This window comes from Aptenodytes patagonicus, chromosome 3 (genome assembly GCF_965638725.1).
Source record: "Aptenodytes patagonicus chromosome 3, bAptPat1.pri.cur, whole genome shotgun sequence".
In the NCBI taxonomy this organism is placed as follows: Eukaryota; Metazoa; Chordata; class Aves; order Sphenisciformes; family Spheniscidae; genus Aptenodytes; species Aptenodytes patagonicus.
Genome location: NC_134951.1, coordinates 19,069,773 through 19,094,790, shown reverse-complemented (window position 1 = coordinate 19,094,790; position 25,018 = coordinate 19,069,773).

The window sequence follows — 25,018 nt, the reverse complement described above, 5'->3', positions numbered from 1 at the left end:
TTCTCAGTAGAAATTCATATTGTTTATTTCTGCCTCTCTGTTTCTGCACAAAGACACATTTTGAACATGAGTTAAGGGAAATTTACGGAAAGGTAGAGAGCAGCAATACATAAAAAAGCAATGTGAGAAGCTGTATGTGGCACCAGGCCCTGCTGTTCAATTCCATGTGTGTTGGGTATTTATTTGACCCTTCCCAGCTGTTGTGTACTTCCTGATCCCCCAGATGATATGAGCCCCTTGCCTGATCAGCTTCCAGATGCTATACTGCTCCCAATTCCTCCCGATCATAAGTCTCAATGCCAACTCAGTTCCAGCTGCCATAACTCTCATCCTTTCTCACCGAAGAGCTCCCTACCCAACAGTTCCCCCAAATGTCATAACCTGCCTGACCCTCCCCAGCTGTTGCAATCCTCCTGATCCCACACTGTAAAACCTCTTTGATTTGTCCCCTTCCCAGCTGCTCTGCCCATTACCACTGAAGGCTGTGGTCCAGATCCTATCTCCTTGAAGTGTCCTACAAGTGCAAAAATTTACAATTGTAGCTCACAGATTCCTTGGTGAAACAGTTTTCTTTACAGGGTATAACTTTTCAGCCAGATTTCAGACAAACCTTCCTGCTGCAGTAGCTTTACAGTGGTAAAAATCTGACTTCATGTAGATTTATCAGCATCTGGAATATTATATAATTACACGATGTAATACATACTATATTGTATAACATGGTATCAATATTATAATAACTGTATATTATACAATGAATATATAATGTTAGTATTAGAAGATGATATAGAATAAACGCATAAATAAATGAAATATAATAATAATATGCACAATATAACTGAATCAATATCTTTAGGATTTTCTTTTTTATATGGCACGTGAAAGGATACTCTGCACAGAAAACTGAGGCTCCTTTTACTTTGCTTACGAGTTGACCCCAAAACATAGCCCTAATTTAATTACCCTCAGGCTTCTTTATCCCATTCTAACAGCACATTCCAAATCCTTCTTAACTTGTGTCCACTTCACATTGTAAAACCTATGCAAAGAAACACTGGCATAAAGAGAATCCAGAGGTCCACAGAGTTTAACATTGGGGTTCAGATTATTTTTTGCATACCGATTATTGTAAGTCAAGGAAAAAAAAAAGTGATTTTTCAAACAAAATTGCTAAATACATTAGGGGAACAAGCTCATTATTTACATGATTTAGGTATCTGCTGAATATACATTAAAATGTTCACAAATCACAGTTTGATACTATTTTGCATGAATCGTTTTCTCCAGAACTGCTAAAGAGCTTGTTATACGTCATTTGTTATAGTCTTCTTTTAAAAGGTTCAGTTATTTATTTAGTGGGAGAGGGGAAAAAACAAAACAAGACAAAATGTATGACTCAGATCACCACTCCTCTAACTAATCTATATTGAGTATATGGAAAAGTATCTGATCTTGATCTTAGTTTAAGTAAGTCAGCCAGCTGTACCCAAAGCAAATGAGCAGTCAGTGTAATCAGGTCTTCAGTTTTTCAGTACTGGGGCTACTCCACCTCTATCCACAATTTCCCTATTGTCCTGTACACACTGTTATAGGCACTTTGATAGTTTTATTAGCTGTCCTACCATATTTCCTCTCATTCCACACCCATCTTATGACCCTTAACCATGTGCATTGGCTAAGTAAGCACTAGTACCAGCTATGGCTGGTCCCCAGCTGGGTATGTGATGGTTCACTGCAATGTACGACCACAGCAGCTGCTATAGGTATCAGGAATACTTGCTTAGATAAAGGAATAGTGAATCAGCCCACAGTCTTACAAGCATGTCTATGCCATCATCTAGACTTCATATAGATCAGAGATTTGGCTACATGGAATTAACGGATAAAATGATGCCTGAAATCATCATCAATAATTTTAACAAGAACTTCAGTCAGCTCTAGACATGAGGAACTTTTAGATCCAAAAACCTCATTTTCTAAGATATGGGGGAAATACAGTGACATATCTTTCACCGTTTTGAAGGGATTTTTGTTTGGTTTGTTTTTGAAAAGCACAGATTTGCTAATGATGTTGCACATCAGTCTCTATCTTTTAAAGACGACAATGTAATCCAGAAACCATGTAGTTCTTTCTGCCTTCGTGCCCCTCTGTGCATCCTGGGAACAAATAAGAATAAGCTTACCTCAGAAGGATCCCCTTTTATTTCAAAAATCTCTCCTAATTTCACAAATCTGCAAAACTGGGCTGTTAATCTCATGAGAGACGTTTCTGAAGTTCTTCCATTTCTGTTCAGTCATCAGCACGACACAGGTTAGAAAACAGAACAGGAAACTGGAAAACAAAAATGACAGCAAAACATTTTAAGAAGTCAGACACACTTAGATTTTCTTCAAAATTGAAAAATTAGGTTGTTGCCCTATACTTCTGAATTTGTAGCAAATTAGAAAATAACGATCAAGTTTTTTTGTGTTTGGGGCTTTTTTCACTAACACACTAGGCTAAAACAAATTATATTCATGATATACGGGGTGAAAGAGCTAATGAAGGTAGCAATGCCTCAGTGTTGATTTAGAGAGGCAAATATACTTTTCATGTATGTCCACATTCAAATACAATGTTTTCTACCTTATTCCCTAATAAGGAAAAGGGCTAACCATTAAATGGTTTTATTTAATTTGTAAGCAAAGTAGCCTTTAACACCTTCATCGTATAAGGATACAATTTCCAGTAGAAGTTCTACTCAGAAGAAAAAGGCTGACAAGGACAGTGAAGAGCGGTCAAAAAGGTGAGGGTGGAGATGCAAAGAGATGCTACAGGTACTCCTCACAGTTGGTAGGTTAGATGACTGCCACAGACTTGGCAGCCTCTATTAGCAGCAGTCCTGTGGATGGCATTTTACAGATACAGGAATCTTCGGAGAAGTGCAGTTCAAAAATTTTGAGCACATGTAGGAAAAAGAACTTTTGCACAGGAGTCGAAAGTTAAGAAACCTCCCATTCTCCTTTAGAGTTTCTGTATGTATCTGTGTGTGTGTAAGAGAGAAAAAGAGAGATCTCAAGTAAATCATATCTCCGTGACTCAGTTTCCCATTCATAAAAGAGAAACAATTGGGTAATTTGTCTTCCTTTCACAAGATGTATGATTCCTGATGCACAAATATTTGTCATTGCCTTTCTTAGTGCATTTGTTCTGCATAAAACTGAAAAGGATTGTGCATTTTGTTAATAGAACGTGTTTCTGTGGCATCAAGCACTCCATCAATTTTAATCTCAGTTCCTGTATTTGAGTAACTGCTAAATACTTCTTTTCTGGCAAAGTGCAACGCCTTTCATTTCTGTCTTTTCCCATCCCCTATGTGTAGACAAGTTACATTGAGTCCCTTGGGGTAAGAAGAGACCAGAAAGCCAGACTGATTTGTTAGGCCCTGAGGCCAAGCCTCAGGCACAAGCATGTACAGTCTGAGAGCTTCATTCTCATCCTCAGTGCATACGTAATCTCTGTTATTGTTAATGGAAGTGATGCACATACACTGAAAGATCAGATATTTTCTTTTGTTGTTCCTCCATTAAAGAATACCATAAATACAGAGCAAAACTATCCAACCAGACTAGAAAATCTCTGTCCAGTGCATGTTTTGCAGAGGAGCAACCTGGGACCTAACTTTTGAAATGAGAACTATGATGTGTTCTTAAACTGAAATATGCTCGATATACACTAGTAATGAAAGCTTCTTCCAAAGCTCTGAGCAGTGACAGTGGACTATTCAATGATAACCACAGGAGCCAGGTCATGGCATGGTAGGTGTAGCTGACATTGACACAGTGAAGTTTTTCAGCACAAGAGAGAGAAGGAAGTACAGTTGTTTACATCTCAAGAGGAATCATTCTGAACTGGATTCAGCTCCTTTATACAGTTCCCTTACACTCGAGGATACATTGCCTGCAAAGGAGATGTAGTCTCCAATTCTGTACATCCAGGTGAGGCTACCTTAAGACAGTTAGTTTGCCACCAAAGGGGGGAATTAAAACAAATTACTACAGGCTACCCAAAGACACATTCAAAACCTGATTCACAATGCTTTAAAATCCTGGGTTCCTTTTAAATCAAATCCCTGATGTCTCATGGTAAAAATGAGACCCATATTCCATTCCTGTAAACTTTAATTAGAGGCCTAAGTTTATGTTTGAAAAATATTCACAACATGGATATCAGGAGTGATACTGCCTCAGTTCAAATCATCCTTAACAGTTTGTTCTGCTTCACACTGTCTTCTCCCCATTTCAAGGCATCCAGTTCCACACTCCCTCATTCAGTCGTGCAGACCAAGACGAGGAAGAGGAAGACGGGCAGACCAGCAGCACTGAGCTCTCACTCCCCAGTGCACGTGCTGTGGATGAAGTGAGACTGGGCTGGGCTGGAGGGTGTTATTCCACAGCATAACTTAGTTTGTAGTAGTTCATCCTGGACTAAACTGGCCGTTTCCAATCTGCGAGCCTGCCAGGCAGCTGTATCTGTCTGGGCTGCCATGTCATAAGATGACTGGGACAGTGACTGGCTCTGCTGATGAGTCACTAAAGATGGGACAAATGAGAGCTGGTCAGGATGGCAGCTCCACTGAAGTGAGGACTGCAGGCTTGGATCAACAGCTATCAGCCAGCCACGGTAGCACACGCATTTACTGCTAGTGATGAAAGGGAGGGAGGGAGAAGGAAGCCTGTGGTTTGACTGAAAGATGAGATCTTCTAAAGAGTATAATTCCATTAAAAACTGCATTCAGTAGTTTTATAAGTTCTTGGGTATCAAAATAATTTAAAAAAAAGTATTGTCTCATTATTTCACTGACAGGATTTAAATAATTTAAGAGCACATGCAGAGACAGTGAGGTAGACAGAAGTGCTGTATCTGTATACAAGGGACCCTAAACTTTGTGGCTCCATGAGAGTTTCATCAATCTCTAACAAAGTATTGCAGAAGAAAAGTCCAGCATTTTCTGGCAACTAGTCCATAGATATAAGCTGCAAAAGTTATTTCTTTGCCCCTTCAGAGTTCAGGAAGAAAGGAAAAGGCTGAGGTACTCAATGCCTTCTTTGCCTCAGCCTTTAACAGGCAGACCAGTTATCCTCAGGGTACTCGGCCCCCTGAGCTGGAAGACAAGGACGGCGAGCAGGATGAACCCCCCGTAATCCAAGAGGAAGCAGTCAGTGACCTGCTATGCCACCTGGACGCTCACAAGTCTATGGGGCTGGATGGGATCCACCCGAGAGTGCTGAGGGAGCTGGCGGAGGTGCTCGCCAAGCCACTCTCCATCATTTATCAGCAGTCCTGGTTAACGGGGGAGGTCTTGGACGACTGGAGGCTTGCCAATGTGACGCCCATCTACAAGAAGGGCCGGAAGGAGGATCCGGGGAACTACAGGCCTGTCAGCCTGACCTCGGTGCTGGGGAAGATGATGGAGCGGTTCATCTTGAGGGCGCTCACAAGGCATGAGTGGGACAACCAGGGGATCAGGCCCAGCCAGCACAGATTCATAAGAGGCAGGTCCTGCTTGACCAACCTGATCTCCTTCTATGACCAGGTGACCCGCCTAGTGGATGAGGGAAAGGCTGTGGATGTGGTCTACCTGGACTTCAGCAAGGCCTTTGACACCGTCTCCCACAGCATTCTCCTCGAGAAGCTGGCGGCTCACAGCTTAGACAGGTGAACTCTGCGCTGGGACAAAAACTGGCTGGACAGCCGGGCCCAGAGAGTTGTGGTGAATGGAGTTCAATCCAGTTGGCGGCCGGTCACGAGCGGTGTTCCCCAGGGCTCAGTACTGGGGCCGGTCTTGTTTAATATCTTTATTGATGATCTGGATGAGGGGATCGAGTGCACCCTCAGTAAGTTTGCAGACGACACCAAGTTGGGCGGGAGTGTTGATCTGCTCGAGGGTAGGAAGGCTCTGCAGAGGGATCTGGACAGGCTGGATCGATGGGCCCAGGCCAACTGTATGAGGTTCAACAAGGCCAAGTGCCGGGTCCTGCACTTCGGCCACAACAACCCCATGCAGCGCTACAGGATTGGGGAAGAGTGGCTGGAAAGCTGCCCAGCAGAGAAGGACCTGGGGGTGTTGGTCAACAGCCGGCTGAACATGAGCCAGCAGTGTGCCCAGGCAGCCAAGAAGGCCAATGGCATCCTGGCCTGTATCAGAAATAGTGTGGCCAGCAGGAGCAGGGAAGTGATCGTGCCCCTGTACTCGGCCGTGGTGAGGCCGCACCTCGAATACTGTGTTCAGTTTTGGGCCCCTCACTACAAGAAGGACGTTGAGGTGCTGGAGCGTGTCCAGAGAAGGGCAACGAGGCTGGTGAGGGGTCTGGAGAACAAGTCTTCTGAGGAGCGGCTGAGGGAACCGGGGTTGTTTAGCCTGGAGAAAAGGAGGCTGAGGGGAGACCTCATCACTCTCTACAACTACCTGAAAGGAGGTTGTAGCGAGGTGGGTGTTGGTCTCTTCTCCCAAGTAACTAGCGATAGGATGAGAGGAAATGGCCTCAAGTTGCGCCAGGGGAGGTTTAGATTGGATGTAAGGAAAAATTTCTTTACTGAAAGAGTGGTGAAACATTGGAAGAGGCTGCCCAGGGAAGTGGTGGAGTCCCCATCCCTGGAGGTATTTAAAAGACGAGTAGATGAGGCACTTAAGGACATGGTTTAGTGGACATGGTGGTGTTGGGTCCGACGGTTGGACTCGATGATCTTAGAGGTCTTTTCCAACCTCAATGATTCTATGATTCTATGATTCTATGTTTACCAAGGGATAGGGCAGTTGTATATGGTTTTAGAAAGACTATTATTCTTATTGTTGTTGTTACTGCTGCTGTTGTTGTTGTTGTTGTTATTATCTAGATTTTGCCCCCAAAGTGACCCCTCCCATCACATTTGGATGATTAGGCCACGTTTGGCCTACACTCCACCGGTTAGAAAAGCCTTCCTCCTTTGTATATTCAGAACAAGTTTCACGAGAAGTATCTCAGAAACATCTGCCTTCATTATAATTATATTTCTATTTCAGCTGCACCAAGCTATTTACAGATGAGCCTGTTCATAAAGAGCTTTATAATTAAGCAAACAGAAATATCTTTTTATAGGATGCAGATCTAGGGGTGATAATCACACACAAAATACACAGCAACAGTTGCAAATAGAGTGTTTAATGCTAGTTATATAGTTAGTGATGTGCTCAATAAAGCCTGACATGTCTTTGTTCCTAAATGTAAGAAAATATGGTCTTTGCTACACAACTGTGTAAACTGCCTTTTTCATATACAAAAGGCCATATATTTCAGGGGGTATTGCTTGAAAGCCATCATGAAAACAAGCCCTCCTGTCTCCAGTGCAACATGATTACCAAGCTCTTGGGTGGAAGAAGGAGGTAACAGCATATATATGAATTTCGGAAGTGTGACATCTTCCTTATGTATGAGGTGTGTCCTGACACTTCCACTGATGGACACCAAAAGATAGAGAAGTGAAATGAGCAAGTATTGGCAGAAGGAAAAAAAAGACAATCTATTATTTAGTGAAATTACTGTCTAAGGCCTTTTCACAGTGTATGTGCTCCAGAAATCCAATCTTATCTCTTCTGAAGAACATTTTTGTCACTTACTTCTCTCAAGATTGCAAACTTACTTACTCTTTTGCAGCACTTTCTTAGAATTTTTATAACCAATTGTAGCCCAACAAGTGGGTTTGTAAACTGAACTGCTGTGATACACCATATGAAACCCAAGTGTGAGCAACGTGCCAAAGAAAACCACACAAAGATTAAATTAAACTATACATGACACCTCATTTTTCAAAAACAAGGGTTTGTTTGTAGGAATTTCTATGGTGGGTATTTTTTTCCCTTCTTCACATTTAAATCACCCAAAATAGATGTCTGAAAGAAGACAGCAGAGAGCAGACCCCTATATATAACCTAAAAAAAAGCTATGAACAGAAGTGATGTGAGTAGAACAACATCTTTGCTAAAATCTTTGCTAAAATCATGTGGAATCACTTTAATATATTCCAGGTAAACTAAATAGTCTAATTTAGTTTAGAAGTTGCTATTAATTTATATTATTTTTATACCCTTGAACAAATTATAAATATTCTGGTGAGATATTCCTAGAAGGATTTGAAAGGGAAATATGTGGAAGATTTCAGTATTTGTTAATACCCTTTAATATGAGTTCTTACAAGGTTTATTCATGCTTTCTACTTCATGTTGGTTTTAAAGATTCAACATAGGTGCTTTGCCTCCCTGGAGGGCCTTTCCTTTGTCCGTTGACTATACAGAGTGCCTCTGGAGGCAGAGCTACAAGTGGGCAATGTAAATACTCTCTTTCATTCAACTGCACCACATCTAAAGCGGTTTCTTCATTGCTACACCATGGATTTCAGAAAGCGTTAAGTAGTTCTTATAATCATGTTAGACAAACAGTCTTAAACTCAATGATGGGATTACAAAAGTGTTCTGATGCCTGATTTGTACTGCTGTTTAACTTGAAAGGGTCTCCCGGTAAACATCCAAAAATTACTTCATTACGTTCCTTGAAACCAAAGACTTGACGGCAGTTAAGCACTGGGTAAGTTGTGATATTTCCTTCTTTTCCTCATCATGCCAATCAGTATCTTATTCTCATTTCTCTGGGCTTCTCCATCTGTATCCACCCATTGCCTCTTGCCTTGTATTTCAATTGCAAGCTCTTGGAGAAAGAGATCTTCCTATTCTCTCTGCAGTGAAGCATAATGGAGTCAAGAACTGGCACTCTTAGGTGCCACAACAATACGAATAACTAACAGGGCAATATTTCTTCATCCACAGAACTGCACAGAGCAAGGGACCCAAATAGAGACATGTATTATGTAAAACAAGAATATTGTTTCTCTATTATGTTTTCATGCACTAAAAGCATGTCCTTTCAGTATCAAATGGTTTCTGGTTTAAATTATGGGGGGAAAAGAAATATGTCTCAGTGAGGATACAAGATATGTGTTGCCTACAATGTGGACAGTAAAATCTCAGGGGAAATAATGCCTTAAGGGATCGGTGCTATTAAAAACGTGATAGAGACCAGGTCCCAGATAAGACTAGGCAAGAACCACACGATCTCTTGATGACCAACATGACCAATCCCTGAAGCTTGGCTGAGTGTGTGACACTTAGTTAAGATGTGGGAATGCGTGAAATTTGGCAGCCCTGAAATCTCAAGTCTCACACACAGAAAACAAAAAGCATCATTGCTGTCTGTTCCAGGTTCGTTCCAGTTGTAGCTTCCTAGCACCATTGTCCCTGCCAGACAGACCCCAAATGAACTGATATTTCTAAAATTAGAGCTGCATTTCATTAACTTTTTAGTCTGCAGCTTGTGAGGCTAAGAACATGGTCCTAGGTTTTGTATGAAATTCCCAACTGGATAAAGTGTGGAAAAAGAAATGTTAAAGAAGAAATTAAAATAGAACTTCTTGATGGTTTCCATCATCTCTCTCCCTCCCCCAGTATGAAGTTGGAAGCAATGTAAATGCAGAACATCTGCTTCTTGAATTCTTTACTCCCAGAGGTGCTGGTTCTGGGTTAAGCGCTCACTTTCTGGCTCACTCCCAGCTTGCTATCAACTCACATTACTGCACTGTTCCAGACCAAAATCCAACTCCACAGAAGAATGTTAAATGCTAGAAATGGGGGAATTGTAATGGAGCAACTTTCTATCAATTCCTTTTGATTGTGGCTGACAGCTGAATTTACATAACTTCTGGTGAGCGTCAATTACTGATGACTACCAGATAGCCTTTCCAGCTGAACAAGTAATACAGATAACCGAGTGCACATCAGGTAGGCTAAAGATTTCATCATAACCACAAAGCTGCAAATGAAGACCTGTCGCTATTAAGCCTGAAATGCTGGTAGAGTGTGTGGGAGACGCAAGTGTCGATACTGTAAGTTAGTGCTGTCCCAGGGCCAGCAACATGGCAGGAGGTTTTAGGTGTTGTCATATTCTTACGTGTCAAATCATCTGCTCCATGTTGTCCTTATGATGTGGTCAGAGCCTTATTATAGAACTCTTTGATGCAATTCAGTGCGGGCTGGATGAAAGAATAACTTGTAGTAGACAAATATAAAGCCTCTTAACTAGGGTTGTGATGTGTTCTGTGTGGGATATGTTTCATCAGCATATTCATAGCATGCGCCTCTGACAGATCCGAGTTTGATTCTCAAGGTGTGAAAGTGTCAAGCTATCATCGAGTCCCATTTTCCCATGCATCAAGTTTCTCATGTTTATCAGGAGAGGAGAGCCATAAACCTCCTCAGAACAGGCATCTCTCACTGTGACTGCAAAAAGAAAAAGGATGAGGGTTGTGGCTGCCTTTATCAGCCTTCTCCTCAGCCAAACAAGAGTTTTTCACTTCCTTCTTCATGCAAGAAGAACCTGGCAATGTAGCATTGCTCCCAATTTCTTGTTGTCAGTATCAGAAGGAAAGGGATCCAGTCTTCCCATCTCTCTTGAAATGACAGGAAACCCTTATGACAGAAAAAAAGGCATGGAAGGAATTAGCTCGGACAATGCACGTTGTTAACAGTCTATCATCCACATTATTAATGTGCCATGTGTGGTCTCCAATATCTGAACTGTGGGAATAACAGCAGTATTGCAAAAATAATAATTTTTATCATATCTAATTCATGGAATGTTGTGAAGACAGTTTTTAAACTATCCTCACCAGAGAAAAATGAGCTAATTAAGGCTTCAGCAGCAGACTTGGAGAAGGTGAGAAGTAGGGAGAGTCAGAATCTGAGAATGAAAGATAGCCAAGTCAAAATAACTCTTAAAACCAAATTTGGCTTATGAGCTGTCAAAACTGTGTTGCCATTGGCTAAGAAAAAATGTGAGTTATCAAAATATGTTGCTCTCTATCTAAGAAACTTAATTCAAAAAGCAAGAGAGAGGAGGGAAGAAAAGGGTAGAAAGACTGTCATCTTGAAAGGGAAGGATGAACTCAGAAAGGAAGCCCATCAGGCTTTTGTGCTACCTTTAAATCTAGATCCTGACAAGGTCCAGCATTCAGACCACGAGGTGAACAGTTGTCTGTTGAGACACAGCTTAAGATGAGGGGAACTAAACAAATAAGATTGTTATAATAGTATTCTATGATTGAATTGATGTTTTATTTACTTTTTGTAAATGTCTTTCCAACTTTTTACTTAAAAGCTTAACCCATTGCCTGGCTAGAATAAACTTGTACTGCTTTCATTCTTAAGTATGTTTGGTTTAATAGGCAAGTCCACGTAAAACTGAAAAATAGGGTACATAATAATAAAAGATCACTGCAGGCAATATTTAGTTAAGCTGAGATGGCCACAGAATAAGTGAGTGCAGTAGGAGGCAAGGGAGTGATGCCTTGTTGGCTAAAATGTTGCTTCCCCTCTGACATTTGGAGCTCCAGGTTTTTGGGAGCGACTATGCAGGGATCAAACTGCAGGGAGGCAATACATGTGCTCCTATACAACCCAGCTCCCTTGCACCACCGCCCCAGCTCCCTTTTCTGTCAGTACCATAGCATGTCAACAGTCAGCCCCCCACAACACTTGCTCTATACCATGGTCAGAAATCTGGAGAGACGGTTTGTTTTCCCCCATGGCCAGATAGACTCAGCCCCTAGTGAACCCTACACATGAGGAACTCATGAGTCAGGGGCAGCCAGAATGCCAGTGACATCAAGACAGAGCAAGCTGTAAGCTTAGGGGACAAGGAAGAAGTTGTGGCAAGCTGGACAAAATAGCTTTCCTGGACTGCATTAGTCAGTATCCTTTGTGAAAGAATTGATTAATAACAGCTGCATCTGTACTGTAGAAAGTAAAATCCTATTTTATCTATATATATATTTGTTTTAAAAGAGCAGAAGGCTATTCAAAGCCGAGTCAATAGTGATATTACTGGAACTCATTTGGAATGGACAATGTTTGGCCTATTGTGTTAAATTCCTGAGGGTTTGCCTATTTTTGTATCAGATTACAGCTTTATTAGGTACAACTGTTTTTACATTGCATTTTTGTGATTAATGATGCTAAAAGGATTTTGGCATTTCAAATGTTGTACACAAACCTAATGGGCAAAATCTTCTGTAAACTTCTTCTAAGCTCTTGGCAAACTTTCCTCGGGAGCAAATATTAACTCCAGATAGTGTTTATTAGCTTTTATAAAATAATCACTGTAATAGTGGCATGTAATTGCTGGAGGTAAGAGAACATCCAGGCCAAGAATTAATCAAGTTTGAGCTCCTTAATAGAAACAGGTCAGGAACAATTTATTTCTTGCCCAGTTTGTATTTAAAATAATATAATTTTCCTCTGATTTTGTGTCATATTCCAAGAGTGATTTCATACACAACATTCCCTGAATAAACTGTGTTCTTAACTAGGGACGGGTCTGAACAACAAAGTTCAGGGCCCACTTTATACTCTGACAAAACATGGAGGCGTTTGGACTTTAAGCTTTAATTTACACATTACGAGGGGTAGAACAAGCAAAACATTCAGATCTGAATCCAACTCCACCGGCTTTTTAACCCGCTGCCCAAAGTTTGAATGTTTCTGTACACAGGGTTTTATTTGAGGATGTCCTGTCAGCATCAGACAAATGGGAACCAAATATTGTTCTTCAAAGAGATCAGAGTCAGTATGCTAGACTAATTAAGCTTTTACTTTTAATCAGTTACAGGTTACAGTTGATCCAGAAAAAAATCACAGCAGGAGGAATACAACCCTGACTTCTTGTATATGGTATCTTTCATGCAATAGGCACCAAAGTCTCTTGCAATTGCCCTCTAGAAAGTCAGTGAAGCCTTCCTACTGAACCATTGTGTGCCATGTAATTCCTTGAGCAGAAACAGTGCAGTAACAGTCTATTGACAAGAGATATGAGGAACAGTTAAAGCATGCCTATGTCATGAGTATAGACATATCTAAGACAACACCAGGTGAAAAAAATTCAAGAACTAGAAGTGCCACTGAAAAAAGACTTAACCTAAGTTCAGTCCAGTATACATACCTCTATATAGCCTCGCAATTTGGGATACTAAGTAAGGTAGATTTATCACTTAGGGTTGATGTTACCTCAGGCACCCCTGAATCCCATTCTATGTGCAGTGAAGCTGTTGATCATGCATTTTGTTTGAAGTTAAAGCCATAGTGTAGGATGCATATCAGGAGATGTGATCTCTCAGGCATATCAAGCTGCATCAAGGCATCCAAGCACAGTTTCAACACAGGAGGCGAGTTCTACTCATTAGCTCAACTGACATCTCTGCAAAATCAAACGTGGCCAGGACCATGCTGAGGACAACAAACTTGGAATGGTCTGTGTCCATATTCAGCTCTCTTACCCTCCAAAGCAAGGTGGTTGCATCTAAAATGCTCTGGGTAAAGTCAACTCCCCATTCCTGTCTGGAAATTGTCTGGAAGAGTGCCAGTTAGCTCAGGCAAATACCATGCCTGTGACCAGCCTAACAATTTGACAGCACGGATAACTGTGGTACCTGGTTTTGTACTCTGAAGCTGTTTAATTTGCCGGGAAAAGAAACAAAGAGGCTTCATGTATACTAATTCATAGGGGACTTTTTGGTTAGTTTGTTCTGGGAAACAAAGACGTCCTTAGTCACAGGCCAGTCCTGGAATCTGCCATTTTTCTGTTTGTAAGAAAAGTGAGAGACTTGCTATGGAAGTTCTAGGGCAAGGGTCTCATCACCAACAGCATGAAGTGCTCTGCCTAGGTAAGCAGGAATCAAAAGCACAATACCCACACTGAGGAAATCCATCCATTCTCTAGTGCTAGAATTCACATTTCTATTCAAAAGACCTCACAGAAGCCAGTCCAGTCTCCTTTTATAATCTGTTGAACATCAGCCATCAATCATATTTAATGTATATAAACACCTCTGCACAAAATCTTAGGGGATTCTAATTCAAATGAAACCATTAACTATAAGCTTTGAAACTCCTTTTTTTTTAATCATAAGATTTGCCTTTAGATTTGTCCTGATCAAATCAAAGTTATTTCAATGTTATTATTTTCCTAACCCTAACCTTCTAGTGTATACTGTGAAATCACAATACTGTACAGAGGAACACTGTATATGGATAATGACTCGCAGTTGTTACGCATTACATCATGGAAAGCAGTTTTTCCCACTTCTCGGCACTGGAGCTTCACTTAGAAAACCTGCCATTTCAGTGCCTCAAGGGGCTCCCCAGCTCCACGGGTGCCAGAGCCTTCTATTTATCTAAATCACTTCTGCTATCAGCTGTGGAAAAGGTAGTATTAAAACTAAATATGTAAGCCTGTCCAGACCTGGACCTCATCCAGCTCCATGCAGACTCATGCAGGTGTCTCTGAACGCTGATCTCCAGGGCTCCAAGGGAATACAGAGCAGAAAATCCCACGCTGACCTTGTCCAAAGCCAGCACAGGCTACAGATTAGTTGATTCACATGGGCTGTTTATCTAACAATTGCCCTGCAAGATACACCTCACTGGATAAAATATAGTGATAATTTTAATAATCTTCTATATTGGATGATCACTTTGCAGGACTAAACGTGGGCACATAACTGCTATTCAAAAACATATTCAAGAACCTACCACTTACACAGGAAGAGGAAAAGGGTGGAATAATTCCCAGGAGCTATTCTTCGGTCTGATTCATGAAAATATACATCTCTGTCTTTTTACCTTGATTCAAAATCCTAATATAAAACTCAGTGCAGTTTCCACAGATTAATTCAGAATCTGTTGGTTCACATTTACAACTCAGTTTCCCCCCAGCCAGAACTGTGGAGTTACAAAACCATGCTGGCTTCTGTGCTGGAAATGAAATCCCAACTGAGATGAGATGAACCTAGTTTTGGTTGGGAGTTCTAGTGCAAGCAATTTTTTTATAGAGGCCCTATAGCTAGAATGAGGAAAGACAGCAAAACTCTCAAAGCTGTTAAGTGGCATTTACAAAAGTCCACAACAACTCAATTGTTTTCAGTGTTCCGCAGAAAAATCTTTAACTGGCCTGTGAAGAAACAAAAGGAATTTTCTTACTCCTCTTCACAAATTGGCTAACCACAATTGCAGCTTAAGTAAAGAATTTACCTTCAGGTAAGAATCTCTGCAAGAGAAATGAAAAATGCAAGAGAGAAAAGGGCCCTTCCCTCTGCAACTGTCCAGCAGAGCGAGCTGACCATTTTGGGCATCAGGACCACAGCAAATGACAGCGTGTGACAGAGATCCCGAGTTCTCACTTTGCCATATATATAAACATTCAAAGTAAAAAGTTCATATTCATACCAAATTATGGCCCTAGTGAGAACGAATGCCATAGATTTTTATTGCTATGCAATTTTATATTACGTATATAAAAATACAGTGCTCACTGCACAGTTCAGTAAAGCTAAAATTCCTCCCTAGAAAATCCATGTAATCTTGTGTTTGACAGGACATGACAAATACCATTCGTGAATAAAAAAGAGGGGAGAAATGCAGAGAAAGGGCAAAGGAGACAATGATAACATGAGGTATTAACTTGAACAGACATTCATCAAAAATTACAGGTTTCATCCATTTCTGGTCACTTACTGTAGGCTTGTAGAAAAAATAGCTTTTAGAATGAAAATATGTCTCAGAAGTAAACATGGCTTTCTGGATGGAACAGGCTGCACAGAAAAAGGCACGGAGATGTAGCCCAGAAATACACATAGGACAAGACAAAATTTGCTTCACATGTAAAGATGTGATCCATGGGGAATGAGAAGGCCTCTTTTCAACCTGGGACCATGGCTAAGACCCTTTTTGGGGGATCCTGGGAAAGAGCTATATCTGCTGGTATAGGTACCTCTGCACCTTCACCACTGGCAGTAAATTATGGGAAGAAAAAAAACCCTAACTTGATTTCCAGGCCCTAAGGAATCTGATCTGGACTTGCTGAGGCACAGTAAGAGTCTCGAGTATGATGTCCAGAGTATCACACCAAGCAGGCTTGCACACCGAGGTGCACACACACACACACACACATATATCAAAGCCACACTTCTGGGATTGTGACAGTTCACTTTCACCAGTCAGGCAGCACTTTCACATGTCACCTTGCAGCGATGGTGTCAGATATGTATGTTTTAGACATACAGCGAAGCATAGGATGAAAGTCTAGCTACAATTTTATAATCACTCATCCAGAAGCATACTCTTATGCCAGTGTGACACTTAGTCCAGCAAGCAAATACTGTTTACAAAATCTTTTTCTAAATGTGTATTAACTACATGGCACTGAACATTTTACTGATGATTAAGAATCAAAGTCCTTGCCACAAAAGGTTCATAATCTAAATGAAAAACACACGCTCAAGATAGATTATGTGATGTAAGAAGTAAGGCAGTAGGCAAAAAAATTTAGCGCACACCTCTTCAGGCTTGGCACTGTTTAGAAAACGATAAAAATCAAGATTTCCTAAAAAAAAGAGAGAAAAATCCTACCTATTAAAGCCACAATAGGAAAGCATTTTGCAATCTTCCATGTTTCTCGGTTATGTTCTTTTTGGGTCTATTTTCCTCCACTTTTTGCAGAGCTTTCAGCCTGTGACTGAACTGGAACCAGCCAATCTCTCTTTCTGGTTCATATATATTAGCTCAGTGCTGTTAGGTTTGTTTCTCCAAAACAGCAGGGTGCTGGGATTTTTTAAAGGTTTCCACAGAAATTAAGAGGAGAGGGATATAATACCTTCAACTCAAATTTATTTCTTTTAATTCATTTTATATGCACTTGGGGCCTAAATAACTCAAGAGTAATTACTGAAAAGTAGCCTATTGTGTGACTTGCACCCCTTTGTGAGCAACTATTGCCTTAACTCCAGATGCAGAGTATTTTGTAACATGACTACACTCCACATTCCCTCTGTGGAGCATACAGACAAGCATACACAAGCAGTGGATCCATTTTTCACTTGCATGCCAGAATAGCTAACCATATGTGTACAGTTACCCATGTATATAAAGGCCAGCAATCAATTACTACTACTAGAAGTTAGTACAAATCAGGAGACAGACGTAACACCTCACAACTGTCTCTCTAAATAGTAGTGCCCCCTAAGCCTAGCCTTATAATAGATTAAAGTTACTCCTGACAACACAATGTAGTCCTTAATATTTTGACTAATAAGCGCCAACTTCTGGAAATGTGGTCTCGAATAACAATAGCAATGACAAGTAAGAAATTTTAAGCATTCATTCAAGTTGCTGGTCTCTGTTCGAATTGTTACCACTCGTAGTGTGGCTTGAAAACTTTAATACACACATTCATTTGAACAGAGTTTACTTTGTGCGGGGCAGACGACATCTCGCACAAAAAAATTCCATCAGCTGCACAATATAGAGTCATATCGTTATTACAGGTCTCTGGGGCCTGTGTGAAATACAAATGAATGTGCAAGTGTTATCAGAATGAAAGGGCAGAAATGAGGAAAATCTGGCACCAGCTAGCCACCTTTCACTGAGCTAGATAACTACATCTTTCCTCTCCTCATTTTTCCTCTCCGTTACAAGCACATGGAAAAAAAATCAATAAGGTGTGTGGGGAGAGGAGTCATTTCTGAAACTTTTTTATTTGCTTCAATAAGCTGGAAATCTCAGGATCTCTAACACCTGAGGTTTTTTCCTCCTCAGTCCAAAGAAAGGGGGCTGGGCTTTTTCCTTGTTAGCATGAAAATTTTTATTTTTTCATACAGAGACTGACACTTCTTTCACTCAGAAATTTTCTTTGAACAGAAAACATTTGTTAGAAAATTAGATTTTAGACAAAAGCATTAAACCAGCACTATTCCTGGGATGTTTTATGTTTAGATTTTCCATGTACTCATTAAGAAAATGTAAATCTGAATCTACATTGCATTGTGTAATGTAGATGGACACACATCTGGCTGAACACACACATGCACTGTGAAAGACTTGGAATTATATTTTCTTAATGAATACATTCAAATGCATACAAAAGACATCAGTATTACACAACCTACCACTCAAAAAACAGCAAACCACAGAATTAGCATTGTGCATGAAACCTTAATTCATCCCCCTTTGGGAATATACATCATGAGGTGGTACAAGATGGTATAACTGTACCACCTCCTATTTTTGCACAGGACCTTGACTCATTCTTCTCATTCTCCTTCCCTTCTTCACTCAATATGTGATGGCATGAAGTCATGTGCTAAGTATAGGATTATTAATTTCTTTCTGGGCATTATGTCCAGCCTGTCACCACAGTAACTGAATTATTCCCAAACATGAGTGAATGTATCTGCCTGACACCTCTAGGACTTTAGCTGCTATTATTATTATCATTATTATTAGTAATAATAATAGTAATAATAATTTACAAGTTAGGACTAAAAGAGAGATTAAAGCTAAAATTTTCTATTTAGAAGAGTTTGCCCACTGAAGATCCTAGTTTGAGACATCTAGAACCAAATGTCTCAGAATAATTAATGTTTTAGAGATCTTTGTGTATTCAAACACAGCAACAATTAGTATTAGTTGTATCTGTTAGCAGTCAGCATTCCTGTAAATCTGTAACAGCATCCTATGTTAAGCTCCCTATAAATAAGGAAGGTACAGTTAGTGGCCAAGAGTAAAACTGTAGGTTTAAATAATGTTTGCTTAGTCACAAAAGAACTCTGTGGAGAACTGTAATCACAGAGTAAAATTGTATGGCATTGCACCTCTTGAGCCAGAAAGCTGTTCCTCTTTCCAGCAACTCCCCAGCTCTTTGTCCGTGCACACTTATAAGACAAGGTCCTTCAGAGAATGTTCTTTACCAAACACCCTTCAAGCAAGTGCATACCCTGTCTGATGCACTAAGTAAAACAGTGATTCTGAAGCAAAAATGAAAAAAAAATATTTTTACATACTTGTTTAAATAAAGAGCAGAGGTGACAGTGTTTTTAAAATAAAAGATACAAATACTCTGTAATTAAACATGGTCCATCATACCATATCAATTTTGGAAAAAAAATCTACTGGTATGGAGGCATGTTTCAATTGTAAATATATTTTCTATAATATTCTGAAATTGGGGTATTTTTGAACACCAGAACCAAAATTTCTCCTTGAAAATTTGCAACTTTGTAATAAAAGACGGGCATTTTGGTTTCTAGTCAGCTCTGTTACAGACTTTCTTAATTAACATATGGAAAAAGATTGAATTAAAGTTAGGCAGATAAACTTCAAAATGGTATGTTCTTCCTTTTCAGTCCTTCTATTTATGATGCTAAAATTCTTCCTCTCTCCCATGCCCCACAGAGAAAATTACGACCAATAATACTATTGTGTGGAACTAAAACTGGTTACCAGTGTGGTGTTTGGCAAATCCACAGTACCAATTTTATTCATTTCAGCCAAACGGGTAACCAAGCAAATACAATAAATAATTATTTTCTGTGTAAATATTATACACATTTTACAAGGGCATTTCAGAGCAAAGAAATATGTAGTTTCAGTAAGACTGAGCTAGGATCAAACTTTTGGAAGAAAATGTCCCGTCTCTCTCATTCTGTCCACCCACTCAACCTTGGATCATTCTTGCAATCTTCTTCTACCCATGGTTCCTGTAACAGGGCAAGCCAGTGCCTGAACTGGAACCAGGGCTCCGGTTCTCTCCTCAGCTACTCTTCTGGGGAAAAGAAAGGTACCTGCACATGCCTGCCATTTCCTATGTGCTGAATTTGATATCCATTTAGAGAAAAGACATATATCCCTTGTTGATGTGTATAGTCTAGGTTGACTTGGAGTAAGTACGTCTACATTACATCATTCAGTTTAAGAACAAAGGCCATCGGCGTCTCACTGTGATACTGGCGTTTCCCTTTTCTAAGCACTAGTGTCTTAGGGCTTTATAGGTCAGCTTCCTAGTGAATAAGAATTAAAAAGTCAGAGACAGTCTGGGAATATTCTACCTTACACATTTATTTGCATATATGCACGAACACTGAAAGAGTAGAGGCTGAACTGAATACAGGTGCTGTACATCTCTTCTTTCAGAGTTCTTTGTCCAACACCAAAGCCTGGTTGGCAGCAAGCAAATTTGTCTGAAAACTTTAGGGCATGAGAGCAGCATAAAGCAAATGCCTCTTTTGCTCCTATAAGTCCCTCTAATAAAGCATCATGCTTTATGTATTTCTTCTCAAGACTGAACATTTGCTCAAACACAGACAAATAACTTGGCAGGCTATGGATAATAGCACCACCTAGTGATTGCCTGCAAGAACCACGTGCTCTTCCAGCACTGGTATTGTAACATTAAAATTATGTGAGACAGAAGCACTTTAAAATACTTAAACAGTGATGTTAATCTATATAATCTATTGTATATCTTAAATTATTTGTAAATTGTTTCAAAAAGAATTATTCTTAGAATAATGTGTTCTTTCAATAATTCATGAGCAAGTTCACAGGAGGTGCAGAAATTTTTGGAACAGAATTGAAAGCACTAGAAAGAAGGTTTTTGCATTACTAAGAAATTCACCAGTGCTTAACCTTTTAAAGGGAAGATGATATTTTTTAATCACTTACTTGAAAATGTACCATTATTGTTTAAATTAATCCCTTGCAGAAAAAAGACTCTGATTTCATTGGAAAAACATATATGTTTTAAGAGAAATTTGGCCTGCTTCTGATCAAAGAAGTATTTGCAATGACGTATGTTCCATGAATGTGAAAAACTGGTAGGATTGTACACAACACAAAGTTCCCAGGTTGGCAAATATTGCCAGGAATAAACTTCGCCCCCCCCCCCCCCAAGAACCACACACATTTTTTGAATCTTTCACAACCCCAAGTATTGAAATATCTTAGCTATTCCTTGAGCACTTTTTTTTTTGTCTGTACAAGGAGCTTTTACTCAATAAATGACTAAATTTTAATGTGGTCTTATGGACATAAATACTTCACATGCTCCAAAACTTGGACATATATAGAACACACAGAATTTAAGTTTCAAAAGAAAGGTTAGCTTCAATGAACTCAAAGATTAGATAGGCTCTAAGTCCTTAACCTCCCCTGCTGAAGCCAATGGAAAACCTTCATTAACCAAACTAAGTTCAAAAAATGCACATATGTGTACGTATACTTATATCTATATATGTATATATATACTTATTTCCATGTGTACACATATATAAGTGTAGATTGACCTTAGAGGAAATCAGGCCCTCTAAAAATGCTGTGATGATGATTGTACAATGGGCTTCTTTGCTTCTCCAAAGTTATGCATATGTCATAATGTGCTAAAAAGCATAAAAAATAATTAAGATTACCCTTTTAAAAAATGGAAAATCCTAAACCCTGCTTCTCCTTGACAGCAGTTCTAACCCTCATCAGAGATAAATCAAACTGCAACAGTGGCAGGCAGCTGTTTAAGGCCAGCGGATGGGGCCAGAGCCATGGTAAGTGCAGGACTGTAGCTGTCGCATCCCCAGTTGCTGCATTCCCGTACTCAGGACTGAGTCACCCACGCTGTTTCTTGTGAGCAAGGCTGTCATCAGTTTGACTTTTTGTCTCTTTATCTCTGTTTGGCATCTTGCTGTACATAGATCTCAATTATTCTCCCTGCATTTGGGCATTATTTTAAATGCTTGGGTTTTGTTTTGTTTTAACTTAAAGTTTTGAATCCAAATATTCACTGGAAATGCCTTGAGGTAAGTGGTAAGAGCCAGAACCTGAGCTGGATAAATGGCGATCTAAAGTGCATATGATGATAGTTTTTCTTCCCTGACTGGATAGCTTCCTTTAGTAAGACCTAAGACATAGTTACATCATGCCATCAAGCCAGGACAAAGTTGTCTGAACTAATATTGCTCTAAGCTGAAATTTCCTTCAGTGCAGCACAGCACTATGAAGGGATCCATGCTTCATCTGAAAGAAGCAAAACAGAATCAGTACCACACTAATTGGCATACCTGCTAATCCCAGACCAACACAGCACTGACTTTGCTGCACTACATGTAATCGTGAAGCTATCCTGGACCCTCCCTGCTTCAACCCTATCTGCACATGGTCCGGTTGGGAGTGTGAGCTTATAGTACTATACACTGAAATCTCCTCCACTCAGATATCATCCAGTTTTCTTTTCTTTGAGAAAAAGAAAATCATCATCACCATTGCAGTTTCCACCTCTTTCTGTGACATCTACAGGAGCAGATTCAGCTTGGCTGCCAGCCAGTGGTGGCTGTATGATGCCACTGTTGCTCTTCACCCTACAGCTGAGTACCACAAGGACAGGATGTGGTCCCAGGGCAGTGACTGCTCATGCTGCAGTACCCATAGGGGGCTATACGAGCTATGTGGACAATAAGAGCACTAAAAGATCTACAAGATGTTAGTTTTCCTTTGTGACTGTGGGACTCGGCACTTGGACACACACTCACGAGTGTGATCTGTATGGAAATCTATGGGAGACGTGTGGGCTCCTGCCCTGTGCAGACACACAGCTTTTTGATTGTTCTCCTTCAGGTAACTCACCTCCCCTTACTTCCTTTGGGAACACTGATATACCTTGATCTATGGTATAGGCTGTACCAACTGCATTTCAGTACTCTAGAGCATATGGAAATCTTAAATGTGGATCTGCATTTTTCTACTATTTTTCTGTGCTATCTCTCTCACTCACATTCTGTTGTCATCTACGTTTTCTACGCTGTTTTCACAACTCGTTTTCACCTTCCCACATGAAGGATATCTCTGGCAGGGGACATTTATATTGCAAGTAACCTAAACATTTCAGTTTGTGCTTACTACACTGAAACTGGCAGTAGTCTTAGAGCGATGGGAAAATGCATGCCCCTGCGTGGCCTTGAAAACACAATGAATTGTACACAGGACCTACAGTCCCTTAAACTCCCCACGTACACAATCCTGCCATTCTCTACATTCCCGTTTGCCCATAGAACTTAAACTTCTATTTTGTTCCTCAGAACAAATTTGAAATGCAAATGAAGGGCTAGAAGAGGGCTGAGGTCTGTCTGCACATGATTCAACCGTGGCTTCAAGGAAGAGAACTGCCCTATTTTAAGATAGGAGAGAAGCAAAAATGTCACTGAGTCTTGCCACCTGTTTTGATCAGGGAACCAGCTTTAATACTATTGTGGCACTACTTTGCATGTTTCCCTTTGAATTTAAAAAAAAAAAAAAAGCAAGCTGGGAAAGACCTAAAAGAGACTTGGGTTTGGCAGTAAGAAGGGCTGTTGGGGAAATCCAACAACTTACAGTGCATGCTTAATAAAAAGGTTTCTTCTTAAGAAAAAGAGAAGTTGCTGTACTCTGGTTGGGCACTTCCCCTGAGGACCTTGAAAGAAACCCTGGCAGATGAAGTGTGAACTCATGTGGGAGACTCAGTAGATGGCACTCCTCCCCCTAAGTGAACACAAGGGCTCAGCTTTGGGTTAGAAGCCGTTCTTCCAAGGGGGATGGGGCAAAATCTCTTCTATAAGATACAGGATTCAATATATATATACACACACAAAAACATATATTCAAGTTGTAAATATGTATAAAACTTAAACAGTCTAGGACCCAACTTGCTTGGAGACTACTTTTCTCCATACGTCCCAGTGTGACCCATTTCCTTCTAACTTCAGCCATGGTGGTTGGAGTGACAGATGCTGTGGGTCCTGGCATGGACCAGAGGAGCAGACAACAGGCTATTGCAATATGAAATTGCCTTGGAGTATGAGGAGAGTCTGTTAAATCTTCCTGCTTGCACAGGACAAGACAAATGCAGTTCTTTAGTTTCCCTGCTTGGATAACTTCTTGTATTTGAAAATCTAAAATCATCCTCTTGTTCTACCCAGGAGATGATTGCAATGTTTGGATAGATAATTCCTGTATTTGTACAGAATTTGTAAATTCTTCTATGATCTTTAGAAATAAAAGTCCACAATAAGTGGTTACTATTAAGGTATACAGAGAAAATAATACATTTAAATCTAGCTAAGTCAGTCCTCACGTCTATAATATTAATTTACACGGCAGTTCCTTCATCATGGATTTTCTATACATTTTACTCTGCTGAACAACATTTTCTTAATACTTGCTGAAGCACTTACCAATCCAAAAATATAGTTCACATACCTCTATGCTATCTTCCAAATCAGCGTTTGGAAGAAAATTGTAAAGTGAAATGACAAATAATCTGAAGAGGGAAAAGTAAGAAGACCTAGAAAATAAAGAAGTGTTGCAACAGATATTAGAATTTTCCATTGCAAATTATCACCACTAACCGGCTGTCTGGGAAACACTCCAACCTGATGTTGGGTTCTCTTTGATAACGTGGTGTTTCTAAGCAACATTTCTAGTCAGCCCATGTGTATGAGTGGTCAGCCACCACTCCGCAACTTCAAAACATGAATTTCTTTTGTTAGATGCAGATCCAATTTGCTGTTTGGTTTTCATGTGAAAAATACAGCAGGCTTTTTAAGATACAGTTTAAAAAAAAAAAAGAAAGCAGTGCTAAATATTGTAACACATTTCAACACATATAGCAGCATGGCTAATTTATTAATGAACCCCTTTTTTTGTTCTTAAGCTAAGCAGATGGATGTTCAGGTAGCATGTGTTAAAGTTGTCAAGAATTTATGTTCTAATTCCATTCACATAAGCAGCTGAAGGCACTTCTTACATAAGAATGACAGTGATAACAATTAGCTGGTTTCTTCACTCAATATGTTTCCACTATAATCCCAGATGAAATATTTTTCAGGACTTGGACCTGCTGAACTAGAATTTCTAAAGTTCATTCCTTCCAAACTTTGTATGTGAAAAAGATGTGAATTCCAATCCCTCAGAGCCCATGGACTGCCCATCCAGCTTGGATCGATGCTTTGCAAGTTCAAGTGTAAGGCGTGTATAATGATTAGGTAATTCATAATTTAATTTGGAAACCGTTCCTATCTCACCCAAAAATAATTTTAGTTTGATAT